The following is a 23323-nucleotide window of genomic DNA, read 5'->3' as shown; positions in this document are numbered from 1 at the left end:
ATACTTAGCACAACTAGGTGAAGCATGCTCACTAAATGAGTTGAAAGTGCATTTTTTTCCTTTATCTTTAACTCGTACTGCATTTTCATGGTTTTCTTCTTTACCACATGGTTCCATTCGGGTTTGGTCGCAGCTAGAGTAGAAATTTCATGATCACTTTTATAGCAGCGACAATGAACTCAAGTTATCACATCTAACATCGGTTAAATAGAAGCATGATGAATCGGTCTCCGATTACGTCAAGAGATTCAGAGAAACAAAAAACCGGTGTTCTAGTTTGGTGATAACCGAGAGAGACTTGGTAGACCTAGTGCTAAGTGGTTTGAGAACTCCCATTAGAGAAAAGCTAGAAGGTTATGAGTTCTTAAATATCAACCAAGTCTTACAGAGGGCTTTGGCTCAGGAAAGCCGAATCAAAGATCTCAAAGAAGTGCATAGATACAAAGCCGATCGTCCAAAGATGAATATGGTGGAATATGATAGTGATCACTCGGACGATGAGGGTGATGTTTTTGCTACTGAATTTGTTTGTCCATCTAAGGCCAAACCCTTTACTTGCAATGATCTGAAACCGATTCATAAGAATCATGATGAAGAGATGAAGTTTACTTTTAACATTGCTAAGTGTGATAGAATATTTGATGCTTTGCTGCAGGCTAAGATTATTAGAATATCTCATACTTTACCGCCGTTTGAAGAGCTAAAACGGCGTGCTTATTGCAAGTACCATAATTCTTTTTCTCATGCTACTAACGATTGCAATGTTTTTCGACGACAGATACAATCGGCCATTAATGACGGACGATTGAAGTTTTCTGAGATGCAAGTTGATAAACAACCTTTTCCAATGAATACCATGGATTTGGAGGGGAAGAAGCTACTCATTCGGCCTGAGGTAGCCGAATCTGCTAATAAAGCTAATATCATTATTGGTGAGCCCAGGAAAGACAAGGAAGGCAGCACGGTCTTGGGGAGACATGTTGTGCTTGATAAGCAGCCCGATGGCAAGGAGTAATCAAAATCACCATCAAGAATCCCACACTCGGGGGGAAACCGCAAGTGCAAGAAAATACTTGAGTTAAATTTGTCAAACCCAAGAGTCCAGAAGTTGGCAAGTGGAAGAGGAATGAAGCTAAAGTTCAACGCAAGCGGATCAAGCCAACTTTTGATATGTTGCTATCCAAATATGCTAATCAGTCGGCTGGTCCCAGCTCTAACCGGCCATCATGCTTGAAGCGACCAAGGTCACCATCAGATGATATGTTCAGTCAGTATATGAAACTGAGTGGACCAAAGGCGTTGTTTCCAGAAGAGCAAAGGCAAACTGTTTGGGGTCGATTTGAATACTCATATAATGGCCAACTGAACATCGATAACTATCGGTCGGCTGGTCAAAACATGCGACCGGATGGAAATTATCCGAGTGTAAGAATGCACCCAGGTGGAAACTATCCGAGTGAAAAAATGTGGCCGAGTAGATTCCATCCGACTGAATTCCATCCAAGTTATATCCATCCGAGTGGATTCCATCAGAGTAAAAAGGTGCGACCGAGTGGAAATTTCATGCATCTGGAAATTCGAAAAGAATGGCGTGTTAAATCACCAAGTGTTGCAGCAGTTGAGTCGGGAAAAGGCAAGGAGAAAATGGATGTCGACTCACTTATCTTGGGCACCAAAACATTCGCCATACAGCAGCCGATTGTGCATAGCAATCCGACTGAGCCGATACTTGCTATCGCGCCAAAGCACTCGGCTAATGACCATGAGGCAAGCACCAGCCAGGTAAAAACGAGAGATCCTAAATACACTCAGCCAAAGTGGTGTCCTCCAGGGCTAACAAAGACACAAAAGAGGAAACTACAGAGGTTAAGGAGTCAAGAGATGGCAGAACAGGAGGCCGAGAAACAAAGGGATAAGTTGTTCAATGACACTCGACCCATGGTTCCACCAAAACAAGTGTGGAGGCCTAAAAAAATACAAGATACATCAACTTCTACATCTATCACAGCAATACCTACATCACCAAAGGAGGACGATGCAACATATATGACATCGTCTGCGACACTTCTTACTTCTCCTTCACTCGGACAAATTTCAGAATCTGTGGATGCACTCGAGGAGGAGGCTGATATGTTGGACTATGAGTCTACGCCGGTTCATGAAGGTATGGATATCAATATGGTGTATTACTTACCTGCTAAGTTTCGTGCTGTAGATGAAGAAGGGGAGGTGGCTCAGCTGGATTTTGGCCCTAAAAATGCAATATTCGAGAAGCCAAAAGAACCAATAACACATCTTAAACCATTATATCTCAGAGGTCATATCAATGGATCGCCGCTCACTCGGATGCTTGTTGATGGTGGTGCTGTGGTAAATCTTATGCCCTATTCGGTCTTCAAGAAATTGGGTTTGCCTGATGAAGAATTGATCAAGACCAATATGGTGCTCAACGGATTTGAAGGCAAAGAGAAAACTGAAGCCAAAGGTGTGATGTATGTGGAGCTTACAGTCGGAAGCAAAACTTTGGCTACTGCATTCTTTGTCGCTGAGGTGCAAGGTAACTACAACGTCATACTAGGCAGCGATTGGGTTCATGCAAACCAGTGCGTGCCATCCACTATGCACCAGTTTTTGATTCAATGGGTTGATGATGAAGTGGAAGTTATTCATGCAGATAACTCGGCCTGTGTTGCTTTGGCCGATGCATTGGTGGATTGGCAACATCCCAATGCTACTTGCTTGACGGGACGTGACTTATCAGAATTTGATTTTCTCAGCGCGACCAAGAATGGTTTTGTGCCCGTCTCTTTAAAGTCGAGTGAATGCAATCGACTCCAAGGTATGATATGTTTAAATGGATCCTAATTCTGAGTGGTTACAAAAACGTCTTGTAAAGTATCGGTCCAATGAGAACGATATGTATGAGTCTATAGAGGAGTTGGATGACATGGATAAACTTGGACAAGGTTTTACATCAGCCAATCCGTTAGAAGAGGTAGATATTGGAGATGGTTCAGTCACTCGACCGACATTTATAAACAAAAATTTGAAAGCCGGTTGTAAGGCTAAGTTAATCGAGCTATTGAAAGAATATGTTTGTTGCTTTGCATGGGAATATCATGAGATGCCAGGGTTAAGCTGAGAGCTAGTGGAACATTGGTTGCCTATAAAGGCCGGTTTTAGACCTTATAAACAGTCGGCCAGAAAATTTAATCCGAAAACATATGACCGGATCAAGGAAGAGATCGGTCGACTGCTTGAAGCTAATTTCATTCGACCTTGCAGGTATGCCGAGTGGATTTCTAACATTGTCCCAGTAGAGAAGAAAGGATCTGGCAAGTTGAGGGTGTGCATTGATTTCAGGGCTTTGAATAGGGCTACACCCAAAGATGAGTATCCTATGCCAATAGCCGATATGCTTATTAATGATGCTTCTGGACATAAGGTTATTAGCTTTCTAGATGGTAATGCCGGATACAATCAATTTTTTATGGCCGAAGAGGACATGTACAAAACGGCTTTCCGATGTCCTGGTTTCCTTGGTTTATTCGAGTGGACAGTGATGACATTCAGATTAAAAAATTCTGGAGCCACGTATCAAAGGGCTATGAATTTAATTTTTCATGATTTACTCGGTGTCATACTTGAAGTTTATATTGATGATATTGTTGTCAAATCAGATGCTTTTGAATCTCACTTGGCCGATTTGCGTTTAGCTTTCGAAAGAATGAAAAAGTATGGACTGAAGATGAATCCTTTAAAGTGTGCATTCGGTGTATCAGCTGGCAAGTTTTTGGGTTTTATTATTCATGAAGATGGCATAGAGATTGATCCCAAAAAGATAGAGGCCATACATAAAGTGGAGGCTCCAACATGCAAGAAGATATGCAAAAGTTTCTTGGCAAGGTCAATTATTTGAGAAGGTTCATAGCTAATCTATCAGGGAAAGTTGATGCATTTACTCCTATCCTTCGGTTAAAGAATGATGCTGATTTCACTTGGGGGGCAAAACAGCAAGAAGCATTTGATATGATCAAGAATTATTTGTGCACTCCTTCGGTGATGAAAGCACCCAAGCATAGGGAACCCTTCAGACTTTACATTGCAGCAAAGGAAGGAGTTATTGGTGCTGTTCTAACTCAAGAGACCGAAGGAAAAGATCATGCCATCACTTATTTGAGCCGCCGCCTATTAGACGCAGAGACAAGGTATACATTTATTGAAAAATTATGTCTATGTTTATATTATGCTTGCACAAAATTGAGACATTATTTAGTACCGAGTGCTTGCATAGTAGCTTGTCAGACCGATGTCATTAAATACATGTTGCGTAGACCAATTCTTAGTGGTAGAATTGGCAAGTGGGCTTATGCTTTGATTGAATATGATTTGGCCTATGAATCTCTAAAATCCATGAAAGGCCAAATCGTTGCTAATTTTATTGTTGAACATCGGATTGATGACAAGCATGATGTTGATATAAACCTTGTCTCAATAGTACCATGGAGATTATATTTTGATAGTTCAGTTTGTACCAATGGCCAAGGTGTTGGTATTGTTTACATATCTCCTCATGGTGTTGTTTTTGAAGCCTCATGCCGCTTAGAATATTTTTGTACAAACAATCAAGCCGAATACGAAGCATTATTATTCGGCCTAGAGATGTTACTTGCTATAGGTGTTACACATATTGAGGCTTATGGTGATTCGTTACTAGTGGTGCAGCAAATATCCAAAGTCTTTCAGTGTTTGGACGAATCACTTAATGTTTATCTTGATAAATGTCTAGATATAATTTCTACTTTGGATTTCTTTAGCATTGCTCATATATCTAGACATGACAATTGGAAAGCAAATAAATTGGCACAACAAGCATCCGGATATCATGTTGATCATGGCATGTTTCATATCTCTCAAAGACCGATGTCTTGTCTTGCCAATATGGGAGAGGCCGAACCCGAACCCACTGATTCGACCATTAACAAAAAATCTAGTGCAGGTGACAATCCCGACTGGAGGAAGCCCATTGTTGATTACTTGTGAGTGAAAGGGTGGATAGGGCTGTTCGGCGTATGGCTTTCAAGTATACAATGAGAGATGATGGTCTTTATCGCCGAATAGTCGATGATGTTCTTCTAAAGTGTTTGGATGAGGACCAGGCAAGAGTTGCTATGGGAGAGGTACATGAAGGCATTTGTGGCACTCACCAGTCGGCTCCAAAGATGAAATGGTTATTGCGACATGCTGGGTTTTATTGGCCGACTATGATTAATGATTGCTTCAGATATTATAAAGGGTGCGAAGCTTGTCAAAAATTTGGTGATATTCAATTGGCTCCTGCTGCTATGTTGCATCCTATTATCAAGCCGTGGCCTTTCAGAGGATGGGGTTTAGACTTTATTGGGCAAATTCATCCATCTTCCTCAAAGGGGCATCGGTTCGTATTGGTGGCAACTGATTATTTCACTAAATGGTCTGAAGCAGTACCTCTCAAGAACATGACACATACAGAGGTAATTCAATTCATAACCGAGCACATTATTCATAGATTCGGTATTCCTCAAACGTTAACAACAAATCAAGGTTCATCTTTCATGTCACACCAAGTCAGAAAGTTTGCCGGATCTTATAACATAAAGTTGCTTAATTCCTCTCCATATTATGCCCAAGCTAATGGACAAGCTGAGTCTAGCAATAAAATTTTAATCAAACTCATCAAGAAAAAGATTGAAGATAATCCAAGGAGATGGCATGAGTTGTTGTCTGAAGCTTTGTGGGCACATAGAATTTCAAGGCATGGTGCTATGAAGGTGACCCCATATGAGCTAGTATATGGTCAAGAGGCCGTTTTACCAGTGGAAGTAAATTTGAAAGCCAAACAAAATGATTTATCGGCAGTAGACTTTTATAACTTGATGATGGACAATATTGATGAGTTTGCCGATAAACGTTTGGTTGCTTTGAAGTCCATAGAGAGAGACAAGTTGAGGGTTGCAAGAGCTTACAATAAGAAAGTTAAGTTGAAGAATTTTCAAGTTGGTGATCTCGTCTGGAAAGTGATTCTGCCGATTGGTTCAAGAGATAGAAAATTCGGGAAGTGGTCTCCAAGTTGGGAAGGTCCTTTTAGAATTACAAGAGTTGTTCCCGGAAATTCATATTTGGTGGAATCAATACAAGGGGCATTGTTACCTCGAGCTCTCAATGGCAAATATTTGAAGAAGTACCACCCGAGTGTGTGGCAGGAAGCTTAAGTAGGCAATGGCCGATATATGATTATCGCCCTTAGCACAAACATGGAAGATACATAATTATCGCCCTGAGAAAAATAAATGGCCGATGGAGTGTTGATATCGTCCTTAGAACAAACACTATGCATATTATTTTCGGCGTGCAAGCTTTGCCGAAAAACAGGGGTGTGTGTGTTGACACCTGGTTTTGGCAAGATACAGATTGCAATGAAGATGGTCTTGAGTGAACGGGTTTTCAGCATGAAAAGATTCACGTCGCCGAGTGGAACCACTTTGATGTTTCGGTTATATTCATTCGACTTTATCTTATGGACCGAAACTATACTCCGAGTGGCATAATTCAATGTTCCGAGTGGTTTTTGGCCAATCACGTCTTCAAGATGACCTCGGATGAAGGAGCACTCTTAAGAAATTGTCTTAGTCTCATCGAGGCAATCGATTTTGATATATAAATCATCTCAATCCGAGTTCATATGCAAAAGTTAGAGGCAATACACTGCAGACCGAACCTCAACGGAAATATGGCGCGAGGTGCCAGACACTTGTCTGATAGGTTGCGCGAGTAATTCGGTCATCAAGACGGCCTTGAATCGAAAAACCTTCCACACGAAAAAGTTTTGTCTTGTCGAGCTGATCGTTTTTCATATAAAATTTGTCTCAATCCGAGGTCGTATGCAACCTGGAGAGGCAAATCAAGATCAGGCTGTGTTTTCAGTCGGGAAATCCGAGTGAAAAGTTTACCATCTGAGTGAAAACCTACCGATCGAGTAAAAGGTCGAGTGAAAATCTTATCGATCGAGTAAAAGATTGGCTTCCGAGTGAAAATATAGTAATCCGAGTGAAGTTATTCCGAGTGAAAAGATTACCATCGGAATGAAAACTTGACATTCGAGTAAGAGATTGTCTTCCGAGTGAAATTATAGTCATCCGAGTGAAAGATTGTCTTCCGAGTGAAAGACTCTAACATCCGAGTGAAAAATTCCAATCGGACGAAAAACTCTAATATCCGAGTGGATGAGCTCGGATCCGAGTGAAACTGAAGATGTGCCCGAAAGGTAATCCAGATGACTTCGGATGGAAAAGTGATCAACACAGAAGTTGTGTGCATCGTCAAAACGGTGAACTTTGGTTTTGGAGTCATTATCATACGAGATAGTATATGGCCTGTAAGTTCACTACGAGACTCGGACAATCCAGTCCGTTACATGACCGAGTCCGACTGGATATTAAAGATGGCTTCGTAGAATATTCAAGACGGTCTTATTTGGAAAAGTGTTCAACATAAGGATTGTTCGTCTCGTCGAGGCGCACAAGTCATATTTGGTCCATCTTGATCGGAGGTCATATGCAAGCTCGGCGGCCCGCGCAAGGAGGAAGACAGAAGTTGGGACAAATTCAGACTGAATCCGAATTGGAATAGAACTAGGACTTTAGGACATGAATTGATGTAATTTTTGTAAGGAAAGCATAGATGAATCCTGTGCTTGTATGGGAAGTCCAGCCGCCTCTTATATATGTTGGGGTGATGGCCGATTAAACAACACACAATCGAACAAATCAATATACTACTTTTTCATCTACGTTTTATCTCTCCACCATTTTTCTATCTCGTTCTTCGCTGTTCTTCGTGTTTGAGAGCTGCGAATCTCGAGGCTCTAGGGGCGAGCGAATCGACCTAGGGCAGCCCATAGCCTCCGCACTCCCTGACGGGGTCCCTCCCGGGGGTGTGGGGTTTTCTGGTCTGCAAAAGCGCCTGTCGACTGTCTTGCGTATCGCGCTGTCTGTCGGGTCTCCTTTGACATGAGCTGCGGTGCATCACCCCCGGCGTCGAGGGTACACGTGATGTGTTCATGTGTCAACAAATTGGAAGCGACATGTTTGGTGAGAGGACTGCTCCATCCGACGTGGTTGGCCAATCCGGTGGTGGTGCGCAAGGCGAATGGGAAGTGGAGGCTGTGTATTGACTACACGGATGTCAATAAGGCTTGTCCTAAGGATCCCTTCCCGTTGTCGCGCATCGACCAGATTGTTGACTCCACAGCCGGGTGTGATCTGTTATCATTCCTCAACGCCTACTCGGGCTACCACCAGATCTTCATGGAAAGAGAAGATGAAGAGAAGACAGCCTTTATCACCCCATGTGGTACGTATTGCTTTTTACGGATGCCTTTCGGGTTGAAGAGTGCTAGCTCGACATTCGCAAGGGCGGTCCAGATTGGTTTTGAGCCCCAGCTACATAGAAATATGGAAGCATACATGGACGACATAGTGGTCAAAACCAAGGACAAAGCAACCCTTGTACAAGACCTAGGAGAGACGTTTGCCAACCTACGGAAGATCAACCTCAAGCTGAACCCTGAGAAGTGTGTCTTTGGCATCCCGTTAGGAAAACTTCTCGGGTTCTTTGTGTCGCAGCGTGGGATCGAGGCAAACCCAGATAAGATTAAGGCTATTGAGCAGATTGAGGCACCCAAGCGGATCAAGGATGTGCACCGGCTCACTGGCTGCGTTGCCGCCATGAGCAGGTTCATCTCCAAGTCCACCGAACGTGCCCTTCCCTTTTTCAAAATCTTGAAGAAGGAAGGCCCAATGGAGTGGACCCCAGAAGCCGAGGCGGCATTGCAGGATCTGAAGAAATACCTTTCCTCTACGCCAATACTGGTTGCGCCTAAACCACAAGAGCCGTTGCTGCTGTATCTGGCGGCAACGAATCAAGTGGTCAGCGCCGCACTAGTGGCACAGAGAGAGGTCGACGAAGAGGCGGTGGCCACAGCAGGACCGGCGGATGGCAAGTCAGAGATTCCCCCGGAAGGGCCTGGTGCCGGCAAGGCAAGGCCCCTGACAGAGTCCGACGCCATCGGGGCAGGGCCCGGGCAGCCAAGTGAAGTGGTGCAGAAGAAGAAGATGATGCAGCACCCGGTTTACTTTGTCAGCTCCCTCTTGCAGGGGGCCAGGTCAAGGTACTCCGGTGTGCAGAAATTGCTCTTCGGCCTCCTTATGGCCTCGAGGAAGCTGTGTCATTACTTCCAAGCCCACGAGATCACTGTCGTCACCCGCCTCCCGTTGCAACGGATACTACACAACCCAGATGCGACCGGAAGGATTGTGAAGTGGGCCTTGGAGTTGTCAAGCTTTGGGTTGAAGTTTGAAAGTACTTCGACAATCCAGAGCAGAGTCTTGGCGGAGTTCATTGCAGAATGGACCTCAACGCCCGACGAGGAAATCCAGGAGACCACTCTCCCCGGCAAGGAGGCAAGTCGCGACTGGATCATGTACTTTGACGGGGCTTTCTCGCTGCAAGGCGCCGGTGCCGGTGTGCTGCTTGTCGCACCCACCGGAAAGCACCTCAAGTATGTGATCCAGATGCACTTTCTCAGGGAGATGTCCACAAACAATACTGCTGAGTACGAGGGGCTGCTCGCTGGTCTAAGGATCGCGGTGGACCTCGGGGTGAAGAAGCTCATCGTCAGGGGTGATTCGCAGCTTGTCGTTAGACAGGTCAACAAAGATTACCAGAGTCCGTTGATGGAGGCCTATGTAGATGAGGTGAGGAAGCTAGAGGAGCGCTTCGACGGTATTCAAGCGGAGCACGTTCCCCGAGCGGAGAATGACATCGCTGACTACCTGTCAAAGTGCGCTGCATTCAAGCTACTTGTGGAACCAGGTACCTTTTTGCTTTGGCTAACTCAACCATCCGTCGAACCGTCAACGGAGCAGAACAAGTGGAGGAAATTGGGCCCCGGCAGGTACTTTCCCGCCGAGCCCTCAGGGGACGCCGGCAAGAGTGTTGCCACGGATTCCGAGCCTGCTAAGGGGCAGCTGGCTCCGGTAGGGCACCAAGCCCTGGCCGTAGAGACAACCGCCCCCATGGTGGAAGAAATGCCTTTGGTCCTTTGCCATCGAGCCCCAGGATCCGACATGGGCACAACATACTGTCCGTTTCCTCAAGACAGGGGAACTTCCTGAACAGCAGGAAGAAGCGGAAAAAGTAGCCCGTCGGTCTGCCTTGTACCAGTTCGTCGATGACGTCTTGTACAGAAAAAGACCGAACGGTGTGAAATTGAAGTGCATCCCCCGGGAGGAAGGACTGGAGCTGTTGGCAGAGATACATGGAGGCATATGTGGCTCCCACATAGGGTCGAGGGCCCTTGCCGGCAAAGCATTCCGGCAAGGCTTCTTCTGGCCCATCGCCCTCCAGGATGCAACGACACTAGTAACCAGGTGTGAAGCGTACCAGTTCCATTCAAAGAAGCTTCATCAACCAGCTCAAGCCCTTCAAACAATTCCTCTCTCCTGGCCGTTTTCGGTCTAGGGGCTCAACATACTGGGCCCCTTGCCATGTGCTGTCGGGGGCTTTGAGTACTTGTACGTTGCAATCGTCAAGTTCACAAAGTGGCGGGAAGTGGAAGCAGTAAGGAAGGTGACAACACAGTCAGCCGTCAAGTTCTTCAAGGGACTAGTCTGCCATTTTAATGTGCCAAACAGAGTCATCACCGACAACGACAAGCAGTTCACAAGCCACGCCGTCATGCAGTACACCCAAGACCTCGGCAGCAAGGTCTGTTTTGCTTCCGTGGCACACCCACGGAGCAACGGCCAGGCGGAGAGGGCAAATGCTGAAGTACTGCGAGGCCTGAGAACAAAGACTTTTGACAAGCTGCACAAAAGGGGAAGGCGCTGGATTGATGAGTTGCCGGCGGTTCTTTGGTCGATCAGGACGACGCCAAATCGAGCCACCGGCCAGACAACCTTTGCCCTGGTATACGGGGCAGAAGCACATCTCCCCACGGAACTCATATACGGGTCACCTCGAGTGCTCGCTTATGACGAGCTTGAGCAAGAGCGATTGCGGCAAGTGAAGGAAATATGCCCTAGCGGCAATAATAAAGTTAGTATTTATTTCCTTATATCATGATAAATGTTTATTATTCATGCTAGAATTGTATTATCCGGAAACATGATACTTGTGTGAATACATAGACAAACTAAACGTCACTAGTGTGCCTCTACTTGACTAGCTCGTTAATCAAAGGTGGTTATGTTTCCTAACCATTGACATGTGTTGTCATTTGATTAATGGGATCACATCATTAGGAGAATGATGTGATTGACATGACCCATTCCATTAGCTTAGCACCCGATTGTTTAGTATGTTGCTATTGCTTTCTTCATGACTTATTGTAGGATCGAAAGTATGTCTAGAGGGGGGTGATTAGACTACTTGACCAAATAAAAACTTAACCTTTTCCCAATTTTAGTTCTTGGCATATTTTAGCTACTTTAGGACAAGTCAAGCAATCATCACACAATTCAAGCAAGCATGCAAAGAGTATATTGGCAGCGGAAAGTAAAGCATGCAACTTGCAAGAATGTAAAGGGAAGGGTTTGGAGAATTCAAACGCAATTGGAGACATGGATGTTTTTCCCGTGGTTCGGATAGGTGGTGCTATCCTACATCCACGTTGATGGAGACTTCAACCCACAAAGGGTAACGGTTGCGAGAGTCCACGGAGGACTCCACCCACAAAGGGTAATGGTTGCGCGAGTCCACACAGGGCTCCACCCACGAAGGGTCCACGAAGAAGCAACCACCCACAAAGGGTCCACGAAGAAGCAACCTTGTCTATCCCACCATGGCCATCGCCCACACAGGACTTGCCTCACTAGCGGTAGATCTTCACGAAGTAGGCGATCTCCTTGCCCTTACAAACTCCTTGGTTCAACTCCACAATCTTGTCGGAGGCTCCCAAGTGACACCTAGCCAATCTAGGAGACACCACTCTCCAAGAAGTAACAAATGGTGTGTAGGTAATGAACTCCTTGCTCTTGTGCTTCAAATGATAGTCTCCCCAACACTCAACTCTCTCTCATAGGATTTGGATTTTGTGGAAAGAAGATTTGAGTGGAAAGCAACTTGGAGAGGCTAGAGATCAAGATTCATATGGTAGGAATGGAATATCTTGGTCTCAACACATGAGTAGGTGGTTCTCTCTCAGAACATATGAGTTGGAATGGTGTATGTGTTCTGATGGCTCTCTCTTCGAATGAAGAGGAGGTGGAGGGGTATATATAGCCTCCACACAAAATCCAACCGTTACACACAGTTTTCCAATCTCGGTGGGACCGAATCAACAAACTCGGTCGGACCGAAAATGTAAACCTAGTGACCGTTAGAGATTTTCGGTGGGACTGACATGCAACTCGGTAGGACCGATAGGGTTTGGGCATAACGTAATCTCGGTGAGACCGATTACACAAACTCGGTGAGACCGAATTTGGTAATTAGCTAACCAGAGAGTTGGTCAGGCAAACTCGGTGGGACCGATTTGCTCTTTCGGTGAGACCGAAAAGTTACAAAGGGGAAACACTGAATTTACATTGCAATCTCGGTGGGACCGATTCGCTCTTTCGGTGAGACCGAAAAGTTACGAAAGGGAAACAGAGAGTTTGCAATCCCATCTCGGTGAGACCGAGATCCCTATCGGTAGAACCGAATTGCTAGGGTTTAGCAGTGGCTTAAGACAAGTGAAACTCGGTGGCGCCGGATAGGAAGAATCGGTAGGACCGAGTTTGGCTTAGGGTTTAGGTCATATGTGGATATGGGAAAGTAGTTGAGGGTTTTGGAGCATATCACTAAGAACATGAAGCAAGAGGCTCATTAAGCAACACCTCATCCCTCCTTGATAGTATTGGCTTTTCCTAAAGACTCAATGTGATCTTGGATCACTAAAATATAAAATGAAGAGTCTTGAGCTTTTGAGCTTGAGCCAATCCTTTGTCCTTAGCATTTTGAGGGTTCCACTTTCACATCTATGCCATGCCAATCATTGAGCTTTCCTGAAATAATCATCTTGGAATAGCATTAGCTCAATGAGCTATATGTTGTTATGAATTACCAAAACCACCTAGGGATAGTTGCACTTTCAATCTCCCCCTTTTTGGTAATTGATGACAACATATAGATCAAAGCTTCGACAAATGCTAATAAGCATGAAATATATCATCGCTTTGAGAAGTATGTGATAAGTAAGAGCTCCCCCTAAGTTTGTGCATATTTAAAATTTGCTTTGGACTGCAAATGCACAAGGAGTTAGAGTCATGGGTTACTCTTCCATGTCACATACATCTTGGTGGAGCGCTTAAAATGATAAGAATGAAATACATGCACTCATCACCAAGAATAGTGAATGATCACATAAGATAGATAAGTTAATAGCATTAAGCAAGCATTAAGTGTAGCTTATGATCAAACACATGATCATCAATGTCTCACAAGCAATGACATAGTATCTCAAGCACTCAAAAGCAAACAAGTTCGAAAAACCACCAAAATAAAGCAAGAGAGAAAAAAACAACACACACTCTCTCTCTCTCTCGAAGCCTATGATCTATACATCTTCTCCCCCTTTGGCAACAAGTTACCAAAAAGTTCCTAGAAAATGCATAGTGCTAGATGACGCTCAGGCTTGATCTTCTGGTGGTGGTGGAGTCCGGATCACTCCAAGGACGAAGGCTTCTGTAGACGCTGAAGTAGACGCTGGAGTTGGAGCTGAAGTAGATGCTGGAGCTGGTGGAACTGAGGCTGTAACTGGTGCTGAGGTGGTGGCTCTGGTGGCAGCAACTGGCACGGCAGACGACCTCGGACCTCGTGGCACTCTGGCTACGGTCTTCTTGACCCTTTCCTTCCTCTTCTCGCCTTCTGCAGCAACTGGCTCTTTGGGAGTGGGCTTCTCAGTTGAGGCTCTAGCCTTTGACATAGGCTGCCTGCCTGCTGGCCTTTTGATCTTTAGACCTGGCTTTGTGCCTTGAGCTGGCTCAACTCTCTTTGATGTGGCCTCTTCCTCTGCCACATAATCTTCATCTTCGGAGTCTGAAGTTCTCTTCTTCCTCTGTCTGGTGGCAGCTTTTGGCAGATTGCTTGGGGTACTTCTGCTGCCATTATCTGAAGAGCTGGAGGGACTAGTGCCCTCACTCATCTGCACTTGCTGCTCTGACAAGTTCTGGCTATCACTCTGATCAGACATGCTGCAAGCTTTGACTGCTGACCCTGTGAATAGTTTATAGATGAGGTAGAATAGATGAGCATCACAAAATGCAGAGATTTTTGCAAAAGAATGATCCAAAAACTTAGTTTTAGTTTCCCACTGAAATCATCTCGGATCTACCGATTTTTAAACTTGGTGATACCGAAGCAGTTTTGGAACCTAAACTAGTGAACTCGGTTGGACCGAGTCACAGTTCGATGGCACCGAGACTGCTAGGGTTTCACAGAGTTCCAAAATAGGTCACACCGATAAGTAATTCTCGGTCAGACCGAGTCTCACTTGTGCAATGGCATAAGCCAAATCGGTGGGACCGAGTTTTTCAACTCGGTGGGTCCGAGATGGTTTCAGCGGAAACCTAACCCTAAATTTTTCGAATCAAAGCTAATCTACGGGCGTATTGACTGGATATGAGTGTTTCAATCGTGGCAAGAATCATGATGATCACAATGTGCTGAGAATTGGATTGGAGAATAGCACAAAGATCGAGTCCATACCCTAGCTCGGCAGAGACTCGCTACGGCGGCAACGGCGGGGCAGAATTCCCGTTGACGGCGACGGAGACCAGCGACTGGAGGCGGCTGGCGGCGAGAAGACGATCCGGAGACCACGTTGGCAGAGCAGGCTATCGCGCGGGCGAAGGGGTTCAGAGAAATTTCCAAATTTTGCCCGTGACTATATATAGCCCGACCCTGTCGGTGTGACCGAGTGTGACCCGCTCGGCCCGCAGTCGGAGCCGTGCATGACGAGTTCCCTGATGAGCAAGAAACCTACATCGTCTTTACCAGCCAGCCCGAAGACCGGCGCAGCAAACGCCGAGAGCACCAGGAAGTCAGCGTGGTCGCTGCCAACCCCGCTGGACACATGCATTGGTCAGAAAAGCCCATCAGCTGGAGCCGGGCCGACCATCCGGAGGTGATGCCGTCTCCCGGCTCTTATGCTTTGGTCCTGGAAGCCACCCTTGCAACGGACAGACGCGCCGCCCGCTTCTCCCGTGTGTTGATAGACGGCGGGAGCAGCATCAACATCCTGTATCGTGACACCCTGGAGAAGTTGAACGTCAAGACAAAACAGCTCACGCCCACTCGGACAGTGTTCCACGGCATCGTACCCGGCCTGTCCTGTGCCCCCATTGGCAAAATCAAGATTGATGTACTTTTTGGGGACAAGGAGCATTTCCGCCGGGAAGCGATCTGGTTTGAAGTGGTGGACCTAGAGAGCCCTTACCATGCATTACTGGGCCGACCTGCCTTGGCCAAATTCATGGCGGTTCCCCACTATGCATACCTCAAGATGAAGATACCAAGCACCAAAGGCGTCATTACCGTAGCCGGTGACTACAAGAAGTCCTCCGAGTGCGCAGCGGCCAGCAGCCGGCTGGCCGAGTCCCTTGTGATTGCCGAAGAGAAGAAGATGCTGGACCGAGTCGTGGCCATAGCCGGCAAGCAGTCGGCCGTGTCCCCCGACCCCAAGGAGCATGATGCTCAAGGATCTTTCCAGCCGGCCAAGGAGACGAAGAAGATACCTCTTGACCCCGAGCATCCAGAGAGGTTTGCCGTCATCGGGGCAAACCTGAACAGCAAATAGGAAGGCGAGCTCGCCGATTTCCTTCGTGAGAATCGGGACATCTTTGCGTGGTCCCCCAAGGACATGCCGGGTGTTCCGAGGAAATTCGCCGAGCACAAACTACATGTTCGAGAAGACGCAAAGCCAGTCAGACAACCCCTTCGCCGACTGTCGGAGGAGAAATGCAGGATTGTAGGGGAGGAGATAGCCCGGCTCTTGGCGGCCGGCTTTATCATGGAAGTTTTGTTTCCAGAGTGGCTCGCCAACCCGGTCCTTGTGCTAAAGAAGAACAACAAGTGGCGCATGTGTATAGACTACACAAGTCTCAACAAGGCCTGCCCCAAAGATCCCTTCGCCCTGCCAAGGATAGACCAAGTGATAGACTCCACAGCCGGATGCGAGCTGTTGAGTTTTTTGGATGCTTACTCCGGATACCATCAGATAAACCTGGATCCGGACGACCGCCTGAAGACCGCCTTCATCACGCCGTTCGGAGCCTTCTGCTACCTGACTATGACATTCGGCTTGAGAAATGCCGGTGCCACCTTTCAGCGTTGCATGCAGAAGTGCCTCCTCAAGCAGCTCGGCAGGAATGCTCATGTTTACGTGGATGACATCGTGGTGAAGACGGAGAAGCGCGGCACCTTGCTGGAAGACCTCAAGGAAACATTTGAGAATCTGCGCCGGTTCCAAATCAAGCTTAACCCCGAGATATGCGTGTTCGGGGTGCCAGCCGGCCAGCTCCTAGGTTTCCTGGTCTCTGAACGCGGCATCGAGTGCAACCCGGTGAAGATCAAGGCCATCGAGAGAATGGCGATCCCCACCAAGCTTCGAGACATCCAGAAGTTCACTGGGTGCTTGGCCTCCTTGAACCGCTTCATGAGCCGGCTCGGAGAGAAAGCTCTCCCCCTCTACCGCCTCATGAAGAAGAGCACTCACTTCGAGTGGAACGACCAGGCCGACCAAGCTTTTCACGAGCTAAAGAAGATGCTGGCCACGCCGCTTGTCCTCGCGGCGCCGACTGAGAAAGAGCCCATGCTCCTTTACATCGCTGCAACCAGCCGGGTGGTCAGCACCGTCATCGTAGTCCAGCGCCCGGAAGAAGGCCGAGCCCAGCCGGTCCAGAGGCCGGTGTATTATTTGAGCGAGGTGCTGTCCGCCTCAGAGCAGAACTACCCGCACTACCAAAAGATGTGTTACGGCGTGTACTTCACCGCCAAGAAGCTAAATCCCTACTTTCAAGAGCATCCCGTCATGGTCGTATGCACTGCCCCGCTAGCCGAGATCATAGGCAGCCGGGATGCATCCGGCCGGGTGGCGAAATGGGCCATCGAGCTGGCCCCCTACACGATCTTCTACCAGCCCCGCACTGCCATCAAGTCCCAAGCACTGGCCAACTTCCTCGTCGACTGGGCCGAGACCCAGTACCTGCCGCCGGCTCCCGACTCCACCCATTGGCGCATGCACTTCGACGGGTCCAAGATGCGCACCGGCTTGGGAGCCGGCATCATCCTTACCTCTCTCAAAGGCGACAAGCTCAGATACACGCTACAGATCCACTTTGCCGCCTCCAACAATGTGGCCGAGTACGAGGCGCTCATACATGGGCTCCGGCTTGCCAAAGAACTTCGCCGGATCCTATGTTATGGCGACTCGGACCTGGTAGTCCAGCAATCATCCGGCGACTGGGACGCCAAGGACGCGAATATGGCGAGCTACCGTTTCCTAGTCCAACTACTCAGCGGATACTTTGAAGGATGCGAGTTCCTCCACGTACCACGAGCCGACAACGAGCCAGCCAATGCCCTGGCTCGAATAGGCTCCACTCGGCAAGCAATTCCAACCGGCGTCGCTCTACAATGCCTCCTCAATGCCTCCTCAAGCACTCACCCCGATGCGGCCAGGTCCGGCTCGAAGAATCAAGTAGCCGACCCCAAGACCCCCGTAGCCGACCCGGCGACTTCGGCAGCCGGCTCGGGGACTTCGGCAGCCGGCTCAGGGACTTCGGCAACCGGCTCGGGGACTTCGGCAGCCGGCTCAGGGACTGCGGTAGCCGGCCCGGGGACTGCACCAGCACTACAGCCGGCGGCTGACTCCAGCACCTCACCGCCCAGCCTGCCCACCCTGGTGGCAGTAGCCACTTTGGCAGTAGAAGAAGTCGCGGCTCCATCATGGGCTCAGTCCATCCTCAACTTCCTAGTAAACCAAGGCCTGCCGGCTGACGAAACAGAAGCAAGACAAGTCCAGCGTCGAGCCGGAGCGTACACAATCGTCAACAGAGAACTACTCAAGCGCAACGTCACTGGAATCCTCCAACGGTGCTTCGAGCAAGAGAAGGGCATCGCAATCCTCGCAGACATTCACCAAGGAGAATGCGTCCACCATGCGGCCTCAAGATCACTTGTCGCCAAAGCCTTCCGCCATGGTTTCTTCTGGCCGACTGCTTTGGATGACGCCAAAGAATTAGTCAAGCATTGCAAGGGATGCCAGCTCTTCAGCTCCAAGCAACACATGCCGGCTTCGGCACTCAAGACCATTCCCCTCACTTAGCCCTTTGCCGTTTGGGGATTGGACATGGTGGGCCCATTCAAGACGGCGCGCGGCGGCATGACGCATTTGCTCGTCGCCGTGGACAAATTCACCAAGTGGGTTGAGGCAAAGCCGATCAAGAAGCTGAATGGGCCGACTGCCGTGACGTTCATCGCGGACATAACAACTCGGTACGGCATGCCGCACAGCATCATCACCGACAATGGCACGAATTTCACCAAAGGAGCCTTGGCAAGTTTCTGCGCAGCCCAAGGTATCCGGCTGGACTTAGCATCCGTCGCCCACCCGCAGTCAAACGGCCAGGTCAAGCGAGCCAACGGCCTCATCCTCTCCGGCATCAAGCCCCGACTGGTTGTACCTCTGGAGCGCTCAGCCGGCTGTTGGCTCGATGAGCTGCCGGCTGTCCTCTGGAGTCTGCGCACTACACCAAACAAGTCAACCGGCTTCACCCCTTTCTTCCTTGTGTATGGTGCCGAGGCGGTCATCCCAACTGACATCAAATTCGACTTGCCTCGAGTAACCATGTACACGGAAGCGGAGGCCAAGGAAGCACGAGAAGACGGCGTCGACCTGCTGGAAGAAAGCCGGCTGTTAGCCCTCAGCCGGTCTGCAATTTACCAGCAGGGTTTGCGCCGCTACCACAGCCGGAAGGCCAAGATCTTTCCAAGAGGGCGACCTTGTGCTCCGGCTGATCCAGCGAATAGCCGGCCAGCACAAGCTCTCAGCCCCTTGGGAAGGCCCTTTCGTCATCAGCAGAGCTCTAGGCAACGACTCCTACTACCTGATCGACGCACAGAAGCCGAAGGCATGCAAGAGAGACGACTCCGGCAAGGAGTCGGAACGGCCATGGAACGCCAACCTCCTTCGAAGATTTTACAGTTGAAAGGCAGTATGTATCACGCTAACTTTTGTATTAAGTACAAGACAATAGGCTCCCCGAGGAGGGCTCGGGGACTGCCATCCCTTATTTATGAATGAAAAGTATCATGCTTATGACCTTGTCGTATCATTTACTTATTCCGTCCGGCACCGAGTTCGACTAGTCGGCTCGGGGACTGGCCGACTGAAGTTATGTTAGAAGTCCTACCCGCAGTCAGACAAGTAGTGTGCCGGCTCTCAAGCCTTCTCTTGCCAAAAGTCGCAGTTCGAAGAACCGGCTGTCCGGCTGGCAAGAGTTAAAGGTAGGAACGACCGCCCACATGAAAAACGGCTAGGGACTAACGGACTAATATAACAAAAGCCGGTTTTTCTCACACCGCCGACTGGCTACCAGAGTAGCCGGCCGGCCGGTTCCCATTCACTTTACTTTAATCCAAGAAAGCTCAAGTACTTGCCTCCCCAAAGAGGGAAGGCGGCAAAGGAAAAAGCCTAAGGATAAACAAGCATACGCGAATGGAAACCAAACATGCACATGATAATATTTACATAAAAAGACCTCCAAGAGGCCAGCATTCAACATAGTTTGGATACACCCCCAGTGGGTGGAACTGCGAAAACTTAACAAAAGATTGTTCAAAGACAACAAAGCAGGAAAGATAAAGACGGCAGGTCAAGCTGGCGGAGCGGCCGACAAGCCAGACCGGTTGGCGGAGACGGTCGTGCCGGCTAAAGGAGCGGCCGGCTGACGAACTTCGGCTTGGTCGCCGCCTCCCGCAGAGGGCGCGCTTCCACGCGCCTCGTTGCTGGAGGCACGGTCGGCCTGAGGTCGGCTGGTTGTTCCACCAGCCGGCTCGACGTCTCCGCCGTCCTCGTCTTCGTCTTCTTCGCCCTCGTTGCTGGAGGCAATCTCCTCCGCCGAGTCCTCGCCCACCGCCGGGTTCAGCCCGAACCACTCCTCCGGCTGAGCGACACCGTCATCATCAATTTCGGGTGCGAAAACGTTGATGTCGGTGCACTCGGCGATCGTCGAAGCCCGCTGGGCGATAGCCGGCCTCACCTCCTCCAGCTCCGCGTCGGCCTCCATCCGCCAAGTGCGCAGCTGGTCCAGGCTCAGCCCTGGGTACCATGCCCAACGAATTCCAACGCCCGCCCGGCTCCGAGGCGGGCCGCTGACGCTTTCCAAGCCTCGAAGCGACCAACTGCGACCTCCAGCCAGTCGGCAGTTCGGCTTGGAGTGCGGGGGATCGTCTTGCCGGGCCAGAGGGCAGCCAGCACTTGCGCCCCGGCACGTTGGAGCCGGCGAAGCATCCGATGAGCCGGCTGCAACCGTGCCTGGACAGCCAGGAGCTGCTCCTCAAGGGTCCGGTTTGCATCCGGCGCGATGTCGGCCCCCGCTTGCCGGCGCGCCTCGCGATGGGCCTCAATGCTTTGGGCGGCGAAGGCGGAGTAGCCCGGGAAGTAATCTGCAAGAAACAACAAGCAACAGCTCAAGATAAGTCAAAAGACCCAGGCGGCAAGGGGCAGGAGAAGGGCCGAGGAAGGCAACTTACCGTCGATCAAGTCCTCGATCCGGCCGAAGCCTTCGTCCAGGGCTCGCCGGGTCTCAGACCAGCTCGCCGCCTCCATCTCATACTCCGCCAGCAAGGTGGCTTCACTTTCCGCGCCGCCTGCAGGGCCGCTTTGTGGCTTTCCTCTTGGTCGGCCAGCTTCTTGGCCAGGCGATCCCGTTCCTGGACCAAGGCAGCGCACTCGGCCTCTTTGGTGTAAAGGGCGGCCTTCGCTTCGCCAAGCTCCTTCCTCAAGTCGGCGTTGGCCCCTGAAGACAAAGAAAAAGAAAAATCAATAAGAAAAGAGTCATCAAGAAAGATCCGACCCGACTGCGCAGCAGTCGGCCCGAATCTTGGGGACTACACCCAGTGGGTGCGCTGACGCGCCCCCACAGGAGACAGACAAAACCAAGTACTTACTTCGGCTGTCGGCCAGGTCGTCGGTCCGCCGGCTCAACTCTCGAGCCTGGGAGTCGAAGGCGGCAGCACGAAGGTTGTGGTATTCCTGAAAATTCAGAAAAAAGCAAAGTAAGATAGCCGTCGAGAAAGATCCGACCCAACTGCACAGCAGTCGGCCCGAATCTCGGGGACTACACCCAGTGGGTGCGCTGACGCGCCCCCACGAAAGAAATCAAGAAAGCAAAGCAGCCAAGAGCGAAGGACTCACCCGGATAGTGGTTCGCGTTGACAAGAACTCTTGGTTGAGCTGTTGCAGCAGGGCGGCTTGAGCTTGTAGCCGGCTCCGGACCCCTTGAGCCGCCGCATCCAGCTCGCCAGTCCTCCCGCTAGGAGTCCACTCGGACACGGTGGTGCTGGCCGCCTCCAGATCTCCCGCCGGCTGGCCTGCGCCCGCGGCTCGGCGCAATTCCGGCGGAGCGGCGCCTCCCCCAGCACGCCGGCCCGTCACCAGCTGCACCTCGAGGCCGGCTCTGCTCTCCGGCTTACCTCCGGCCGGCTCCTCTGGCGCCGCTGACGATTGACCGCCTTGGCCCGCTCCGGTTGGCGCCGCAGGCGGCGCTCTCCCCGCCAAGGCCACGGGGTCCCCCTCCCTCTCCAACAGCGGCGGGTCTTGGATGATCTCCTCCGCCAAGGGCAACGGGGTGTCGGGGGCTACGGCTCGGAGAGGAACGGCGAGCAGCGGAGGCTGGCTGCGCGAGCTTTCCGCCTCCGTCTCCGCGGTAGCCGCCTCCCTCTGGGCCTAGGCTACCGCTTCGGCCTGCTCCTTCGCCGCCTGGGTGGCCGCCTTCTCCGCCGCCTCGCGCTCCTCCCGCGCTTCGCGGGCGTTCCGCTCTGTGGCCTCCCTAAGATCGGCGCGGGGGTCCACGCGGCGGGAGCTCGAAGACCCTCTAGCCGGCCCCACGACGGAGCCGCCCGGGCCCCGCTCAAGGGAAAGCAGCGCCATGTCCAGCAAGCGAGGAAAAGTTAAGAAGACATTCGAAGAAAAAGAGAACAGTAACGAGAATGCGGCAAGGTAATTGAAGACTTACGCCGAGACCTCCTGGGGCTGTTTCACAGCCTTGCGGAAGCGGGCCGCCTTCGCGGCCGCCTCATCTCGCTTTGTCGCCGCGGCGGAAGGCTTGGACTTCTTCGGCCGACTGCCGAAGAGGCCTAGAGCGGCCCGGCGCTTCTGCGCGCCGCCGGCAGCCGGCGCGACAGACGAGCCCGCGCCCTGTTGGTCGGCCGCCGGCTGGCGGCGCGGAGCGACTTCGGCTTCGAAGTCGTCCGGCCAGTCCTCGAAGCTCGCGGTGAACCTTGAGCCTCCGGGCTCGGCACTGTCCCCCACGACGGCGTCTTCCATGGCGGCCGCCCCCAAGTCCGGGTCGTCAACGTCATCCACCGTGCGGTCGGGGGCGTACTGGCGTTCAATCCCTGCCACCCCGGCCGGCGGCGCAAGAAGAGGGTTCTGCTCAAAGAACCGACTGGTCAGAAGCCGGCCGTCACGAAGCCGGCTGACGACAAAAAAGAAGATAAAGAGAGAAACTTACCACGGGTGGAGGATTGGCGCGAGAATACGGCGCCTTGCCGTATTGCCAGTCTCCGCCGAGCTTGCAGTTGGCAATGTAATTGACCATGAGCGCCACCTCCGCGTGGGGCATCTCCCATGTGCTCAGCCGGCTTGGGTCGAAGCAGCCGCTCATCTGACACATCATGTGGGGCCGGCTTTGGAGAGGAAGGATCCGGCGCTCCACGAAGGCGGCCCAAGTCGGCCCCGCGCAAGCCTTCGGACTGAATCAGCACCTGAAGCCGGGAGATGGCGGCGTTCCCGGCCGGAGACAACGACCGGGACCGGAAGCTCCACGAGGGCTGCCTCCCAGCCGGCGGGCCGGCTACGTAAGCCGGCAGGTTGATGTAGTCTTCTTGCTCGGCGACGTTCTTCACATAGAAATAAGATCTCTGCCAGACCTTTACCGACTGGATCAGGGGGATGGGCGGGAACGGATTGTTCTCGCTCGCCCTCCTCATGGCGATGAAGGCTCCGCAGGGGGCGGGC

This window comes from Triticum urartu, chromosome 2 (genome assembly GCF_003073215.2).
Source record: "Triticum urartu cultivar G1812 chromosome 2, Tu2.1, whole genome shotgun sequence".
In the NCBI taxonomy this organism is placed as follows: domain Eukaryota; kingdom Viridiplantae; phylum Streptophyta; class Magnoliopsida; order Poales; family Poaceae; genus Triticum; species Triticum urartu.
This window is presented reverse-complemented; position numbering follows the sequence as displayed.